Source organism: Podarcis gaigeae (genome assembly GCF_964106915.1).
Source record: "Podarcis gaigeae genome assembly, chromosome: 3".
Classification (NCBI taxonomy): Eukaryota; Metazoa; Chordata; class Lepidosauria; order Squamata; family Lacertidae; genus Podarcis; species Podarcis gaigeae.
In genome coordinates, this window is record NC_139680.1 from 40,398,879 (window position 1) to 40,407,138 (window position 8,260).

The following is an 8,260-nucleotide window of genomic DNA, read 5'->3' on the forward strand; positions in this document are numbered from 1 at the left end:
ATAAGCTCAGGAGCCATTTCCCTGGTTCTGGGTGCAGTTTCTGTATCTGGAAGCAAGCAGATTTCCTCTGCTCAATAAACTTCTCAGTACAGCAGATCTCCCTTCTGTGAAAATAATTGCTTGCTCATGCATGGCTCTCCTAAGCAGCAATGTGCAGAAGACCTGAACAATTGGTTCAATCACTTTCTTCTCATTAAGCGCCTTTACCTTGTATACAATCCATTAATTAACCATTGTTCCCCCTGAGGGGGCTGCATCTGGCCTGCTTGAAATATCAAAGCCAAGAGAAGGAAAACGACATGTTTCTGATCACTGTTAATTTCATAATCATCACCGTCTCGGCACATTCTGTGTTTCATTGCTCTCTGACCTCACAGTTTACAATCCCTCCACAGCCCATGTGAATACCTGGAACACATGATAGCATTTCCTGCATCTGATGAAGTGGACTGTAATCCACAAAGTTTTATACTACATTAAGTAGGTAGGTATGATGCCTTGTAACTCCCTCACCTGGCTGGTAGGGAGTGTTAGTATTTCATGCCTCTGATGCTGCAGATGAGATTGGTGTGAATCACATGCCTGTCTGGGAAGAGTGTGGGAATGGAAGACAGTCTTCTCTCTTCTGCTGTATGTACTGTATTTTTGCTTTTACTAGTCTCTGTTCTTCTCTCAGAGCTGGATAGAGAGGACGCCATGACTCCTTTGTCTGTACATAGTGTGTAAACAAATATGTAGATTAGTTCTACAATGTCTTACACTTCTTGCTGTGTTATGCTAGAAGACTAGTGTGCAAATATCATTTGATATATGTCGATGAAGCAAACTGGAGAAGAAGGGAAATGCCTTTTCCAGAGCTGCGCATACTGGAGGACGCTCGGAGTTCAGGGGCTGCAGGGACACCCCAGGGTGTTTTCCAACAGTGAGGACAATAGCCTGTGTGCAAGAGCTGGGCTAGAGGCAGGTAGAAGCCAGAGAGACAGAGCCATGCTTGATTTCTGTTTGATTCTAAGGCTGTGATTATGGGAGAAGCAAGACCTTCTGGGGTGTTGATGCTCTGAACCTTTCCATCTTCAGCTCAGGTTGAATATATGTGTAAATAAAGCACATATACTAAATACACCACAGTCCCTGCTGTCTCTCATTCCAAGGAAACCAAACCCTGGGTAAGCCCTGCTTGCACTGGTAATTGCTCAGAGTTTGGAGTGGTGTGCAACATTGGAAGCCACCCAGAGTGGCTGGAGAAACCCAGCCAGATGGGTGGGGTACAAATAAATCATCATCATCATCATCATCATCACCATCCATGAAAACTGGTTGGTAAAACTATCTGGATAAAGTTTTGATGTATCCTGTGGTTGCTAATACCTGTTAGCACTGGGAGGTCAGAAAGCAGGAAGTAGATGGAGCTAGAGCCATGGCAGGCTCTAAGAAAGACGGCGGGCAGGTGGTGGGCAGTTGGCTGGCTGGCTGGTTAGCTGGCTGAGGTTGGTGCTTCAGTGCTCCATGTGCCCTAATGGATCAAGCCTCCGCTTGTTGAATCCAATTGTCGTGTGAACAGAAGGTAGTTTGCCCAAGGAACTACTTAAAACTGGGCATTTGGCACCAGTAGTGGAGCACTGCTTACACAAATTTCCTTCACCTGATTACAGGTGATTCCATTCTCTCACTGCAACCCCATGCAACACAGCCCACACAGCTCAGGAGGGCTCCTCAACCATCTGGAGAAGGTTTTTAGGAAGTGAAGGGCTGAGTGGAGGAGCAGGGGATGGGGAAGATCAGTTGGGCCAGCCGCCTTCCTCTCGCACAACCCTATATAAATAGGCTTTCCTTGCCTCAGGAGGCTCTTGAGCAAGGTGTTTGAAAAGAGAGTAGCTTTTACATTCATGAAAGGTTAGAGTGGAAATCAAAGCCATAAATTGTGTTGACTGGTTTATTCAACAGCTTTACACCAACAATTATGCTTAATTCCTCAGGATAGCAAAAACACATGGAAAATATAAAATACGACCCATTTTTCCATTAGGCTGACCCCAATGTTCATAAAACATGCACTTTGTTAAATGAAAGGCATTTAAAGCTGTAAAATGAGAGGGCTTGTTTTGCTGTGTGTGTGTGCTTTTTTTTTAAAAAAAGAAACACACTCTACCTTTTAAAGTGCTCTGAAAAAGATGATAAAAGGTGTCAGATGACAAGTGCTAAGTGTTTATGACTTAGCAAACATCCTGAGCAAATGTCACAAACCTGAAAAAAACAGCACCACCACCCACCATTTGCTAGATGAACTGTTCTCAGAAGCCTGAATGCAGAAGACAAATAAAGTCCTGACACTTTAGTGATATCTGTATGGCACAATGGTGTCAAATGGAAGCAGCGTTAAATGGGAGTAAAATTTGCTGTACCGTAACAGTGTGGGCCGTTAGACGTCACCTGGGTTACTACTGGTCTGAGGTTGCAGTGTAAATACATGTCTTTCAATGAAGCTCAGTGACCTGCTACATCTCTCATAATGTGAAGCAGTGCCTATTTTGTAGCTGTCATTGTGGAAAACATTCCATTTATCTGATTCGCTGACAAAGCCCTATTTGTTTCATTACCTGTGACCCCTCTTCAGCTGCAAATTTCCGTACCTGAGTCGGTTCAAAATAAGAGGAACGCCTGGATAATGGTACCATAGCCAGAAATATTTTTGCATTTCAACTCAATGCAAAACAGCAACACCCTTCTCACACCTACCTAACTAACAGACAGCAACCAACCACAATGAACTGAGAGTGACTTGAGAGAGTAGGGTGAGGAGCCATGCTTCTGTTGCTTCCTGGCCAAATTTCACATCAAATTTCACATTCTCATCCCCCCTCTCTACAAATGTTCCTGTGAAAGTTGCTCCATATGTTGCAACTGTTCCGAAATTGACATATAATAGATTGTTTTCTTCCTTTCCTGCCATTGCTCCATATCATTCTAAGCATATGTTTGCAGCATTGAAGGCTTCTGGGTCACCAAAGCACTCTGCAGAAGGTTAAAAGGTTAAGCAAAGCAGTGTAGATTTGGCCTCTGGCCAAATGTGGTGTTACAGACACAACATAGCACAAGCTGCCAAGTTTGTTGAAGCTGAAGGCTCTGACATATTGTCCTGGAGAGATGCCAGAATGCCATGTGTTCAAGGGAGAGAGCCTCTCCCTGTGACTTTTAAGAATCTGAAGTATTCTTAGCCTTACTGTGGAAGGATTTCTTTTTTCCTTCTTCTTCCTCATTGGAGTAGAGCATGCTTGCAGCCCTCACCAGGGAGCACTAAGTAAAGGGACTCATGAAAAAAGGTAGACAAAGAGAGGCTGAGTTGAAAACCATGGGTGTGAGCAATCATAGGCAAATGTTCAAGTCCACAGGCATGTTTGGAAGGATGTATGGCCAGAATCGAAGGAAGCATGAAACTAGTTTCATAAACCATTTTTCTCACACTACAACCCCCTGCACTGAATGACAAAAATATTCTGGGTGCTTTCACACCTTTCAATGGCTTTGTATTTACAGTGTCCCAGGCAATTTTAGTTTTGTTTGGTTTGGGGGGGGGTGGAGCATCCACATGTAGGGGAGGGGAAAATCTGTCATTTCCATTTCTCTCAGTTTCTACTTTTTCCAACCTTAAATTCAATTATTCGCATTTTGATATTGGTTTGCATTTATTTATTTTTAGTATGAACCTATTCTGATATACATATTTTGCATGCAAAGTTGCCTAATACAGACATTTTGTGAGTAATATAATTCATTTTTGTATGCTGTTTTTGTTGGCGTGCAAGGCCCAGGGCTGTTCAGAAGAAGAAATAAACCTCTGCCAATTTCAAACACCTACTGGGTCATTTGACAAGCTTGCATTGAAGCAGACGAAGCAATTAAAGTCCTTGGAGTAAAATGGGATGCCCCTACAACTTCCTCTCTTCTCATGAACCTTGTGGAAACAAAGGCTGGCTAGCTGTTCTTCTCCCGTGCAACTGGAGGAATGACAGTGCCACCAAGAAGACGCTGGTGGGAGGATTGTGTATTAAATCTTCAGCTTATTGTTGCCCAGGAGAAAAATCCTCACCCCCCAATTGGGCTTCCATGTGAGTAGACTTAGTAGGATATAGGCTTGTGCTCTTAAACACTTATCCCTCTTGGTCAGAATTGGGTAGAGTGGACATATGGATCCATTTGACAGTTAGGGATGTCAATGCATTTATTCAATGCAACCTGATTCCTATTCTCTCTCTTCCTGTATTTGCTTAACACACAAGTGCTTAATGCTGGCTGTATTGTGTTCATTCTTTGAAGTCTGCCCAGCATCAGAATAATAAAAAGATGTTTCAAAAACCTTACTCGGAACATTAACTGTTGACAAACGCAAAAAGATCAAAATCGTTTGAAGGCAGGCACATTTGCAGAAATTAAAATATACCTTCTATTTTAACAAATGTACATCAGGTCATAAGGACATGTGAAGAATATGTCTTCTCTCCAGTGCATTCAGGTTGGGCACAATCGAGCTCACCTCTGCCTCTTCTCCTCCTCTCAGCATTATGATAAAGTGTAGTCAATGAACTGTGAACCTCAGTTTAGAAATCCAGTGCTACCAAATGTGTACAAAACACTCTAGAGTGCTTTATTTTTATCTTGCAGAATAATCCACTGCATTATGTATCCCCCCTGCTGTTTATATAGGACAAGAACATTTCCATTACAAGCACTGGATCGTGCAGTTACCAATATCATTTTACAGTAATCACCTGGTGAAGAAGGCATTTAGCCATGAGTAACACCTTAATGTTTCACTAAAATTATGTCAGGGAAAATATCACCCATATGGCAGCTTACATCTGTAGCCTTGAACAAATAGCAGGCTTAAAAACATTTATAACAGCCTTCTGTGTTACTCAGGACAGCTCTGAAAAAGCAGAGAGATAATAAATAGCTGGGTGTAATAGGTGTAAAATGCCTGTGGCAACCAGCAGGTAACTCAACACTTTTGGCTCATTTTCTCTCATCCTTCTTCTCCCATTTTGTGTAAATGACAAAGTGTTCTCTTCTAAGGATCAATGCCTATATTATTTTATATCCGCTCTTCTGCTTCTTTTCTTTAAAAGCATGCCAGAAAATGGCTGTAGATATTTACATCTATTGCATTGTATCAAGCACCCCATAAGCAGAACTCTGCTTGGGCAACAGGACTTCCTCTTCCTCTCCTCTCCCCATTGCACACCCCTGAAATCTGCTCCCCCAAACCTTTGGAGCTGATTTTGAGAGTGTGAAGAAGGCTACAAGGAAGAGGAAGGGAAAGTTCCAGTCTGCAAGTAAAAACTTTTTGTGCTAGTAGAAGATGAGCATTGGATACCACCCATAATGTCTGAATGTTTGGCCAGGTACACCTGTCTGCTAGTGGGTGACTTTGGGGAGCTTTGATGGAAGTAGGTTTGTAGCCTGATCATATGAACATTCAGTCACGAGTATGTCTAATTCAACACAATGGGACTTACTCCCTGTCAAGCATGCACAGGATTTAGGAATAGGGTATAAATTATATTCAGTTCACATTTAAAAGCAAACCTACCTAATATGCAATTTCCAAAACAATATGCAGTTCTCCAGTCAAATGAGCCAGGTTATCTTTACAAAGGGGCTAAGAAAGCGTAAGATAGCTAATATTAGTGAAAATAATGTTCAAAAATTTATTATATTGGCTAAAATTGCATTAAAATGGGTACATTAGGAGAATCCTTTTAATTCATTGTGTGAATGTAGCCTGAAACATGATGTAGCATTTTTATGGGGTTGTAGTAGGGTATGGCTGTGCTCTGAAGGCCTCTCTGTACCCTGAGGCACTGTGCAGAGGAAAATTCTGAAGGGCACTAGGAAATTGGTTTCTTATATTTTTATCCATCTTGACGACAACAACTTTATCATCAACATAATGTTAACTTGATGTATTAGTCATCCAATGCAAAAAAGTGGTCTCTAGGCAACTTGCAAACTAAATAAAAATATTTTTTTTAATTAAAAGAAAAGCAGTACAACAACCTTGAGCATATTATATCAGCTACAACAACAGTAAAAGCATCTGCAATATATGGGCTATCTGAACCTTCCAGAACTGACCAAGTACCTGGGATCAGGTCAACCTTTTAGTGCAATGGTGAGGTAAAACATTTTTTAAATAAAGCTTGCAATCATTATATGCTAAAGTGGGATTAAGTGTTATGGAACTTCATGGAATTGTCTTCTGAGTGGACTTGTATAAGATTTCACTACAAAATAAATGAACATGTTTATGTCTGTTGCCCCATTTACTACAACGAATAGGGGAACCCCATGCCCATTCTGAATGTATCACAGCACATCAGGAGATCTTCATAAAATCATAGAATTGTAGAACTTGAAGGGACCCTGGGGGTCATCTAGTCCAAGCTTCTGCAATGCAGGAATCCCAACTAAAGCATCCATGACAGATGGTGGTCATCCAACCTCTGCTTAGACACGTCCAATGAAGAAGAGTCTCCCACCTCCCAAGGGATTCTTTTCCACTGTCAAACAGCTCTTACTGTCAGAAAGTTCTTCCTGATGTTTAGTCAGAATCTCAATTCTTGTAAATTTAATCCATTGCTATGGGTCCCACCCTCCAGAGCAGGAGAAAACAAGCTAGCTCCATCTTCCAAGTGACAGCCTTTTAAATATTTGAAGCTGGCCTCTCAATCTCCTCTTTTCCAGGCTAAACATGCCCAGCTGCTTCAAGCGCTCCTCATAAGGCTTAGTTTCCAGAGCCTTGATCATCTTGGTTGCCCTCCTCTGTGCACATTTCAGCTTGTCAATATCCTTCTTAAATTGTGGTGCAATCTTTGTTGTAAGTCCTGGAAAACCTGCTCCCTGATTTGCAGAACCCCCCGCGCCCGCCCCGCCCCCGCCATCCTGGGAAGACAGGGCCCTTACTGACTCCAGCTACAAAAGCCGAGCTTGCTGAACAGACTCTGTGGCTCGGGTGTTGTTTGGGGAGTTTTTGTTTTTTTTTGCAGTGTGTGTGTGTGTGTGTGTGTGTGTGTGTGTGTACACTGTTATTAATTTTTTGTATCTTTATTTTACATTATGATTTATGTGGAAATTGTTGAATTTGGTTGCATATTTTTGATGTTATAATTATTGTTTATGACTACTGTTGTTACATTGTAATTATGTATTTTTTCATGCTGTAACTTGCCTTGAGCATGAACTATGGAAAGGCGGCATACAAATAAAATTATGTATAAGAAGATGAGCCTGTATATTCTATCATTCCCTTGTCCTGCAGTGGCAAAGGGCCATCAGCAGCACATGTAAAGGAAATAATTTAGCACCTGCATTTGGGCTCCAAGTCCATATTATCTGGTTTCCCGAATATTCATGTAAAATTGGTGTAAGGCTTTACGTGGGTCATGTAAAATGGGTCTACACTTAAATAACATTCTCCACTGCAATAATCCTGGGAAGTATAGCTTACCCCAACAGAACTGCACTTCTCAGACACTTTACAAACTACAGTTCCAAGGTTTTCCAAGGGGAAAGTCATGTGTTTTATGTGTGCCTTAAATTTATGGGGTGTACACAGTCTTCATCGTTCTTTTGTCCTGCCGGATACTGATTTCATGATAAGCTTTATTAGAATTGAAACATTATATACTGGAGAAAAAGGCTGCATTGTGGTGCTTGCTTTCCTGAATTTTCTCCAGAAGCAGGCTTCTACATTGAGAGATAAAAAAATACACCACCCACTTTATACTCATTTTACTAGATGCTTAGGGCTTTCCCCACCTCAAGCTTAATGAAGTGTTATGAGACAGCTTCACAGTCTCACATTCTGAGCGAGATGGAACTGTGCCCGCATTTTCAGGGGAAAAAATCCCTTTAAACACCTAAACTTGTTTAAAGAAAGTCTGAGGCTTCAGGCAACACGGTTGATAACTGATAATTCATTAAAATATCAAGCAGTCAACCTGCAAGAGGGTGGGAGAAGAAAAAACTCACAGGCCACCTGGGATTGCTTGCATAATAAAACCACCGAGTTTTTCAGAAGCTACCAAATGTTTACAGTAAGCTACAGATAGATTTTTCTAAAGCTTGTCTTCTTCTGTTTCTTTTGTGAGTACTTTTAAATTGTGATTCTGAGTTAGTGATTCAGTGACAAAATGGGGAATGTTGTAAGATGCAACCATTTTGCTGCAAGGATGAAGGCCAGAAAAATTGCAAAATAAAATGG

At 41.4% G+C, this 8,260-nt stretch overlaps 1 long non-coding RNA gene across 1 annotated transcript; it reads left to right on the forward strand.

The window, feature by feature from the left end:
* Positions 1 to 399: 399 nt before the first annotated feature.
* On the forward strand, positions 400 to 6,370 carry LOC310840846. The gene is made up of 3 exons (XR_014562202.1): positions 400 to 484; positions 3,804 to 4,106; positions 6,337 to 6,370. It is a non-coding gene; the product is annotated as an uncharacterized lncRNA (long non-coding RNA).
* Positions 6,371 to 8,260: the final 1,890 nt, after the last annotated feature.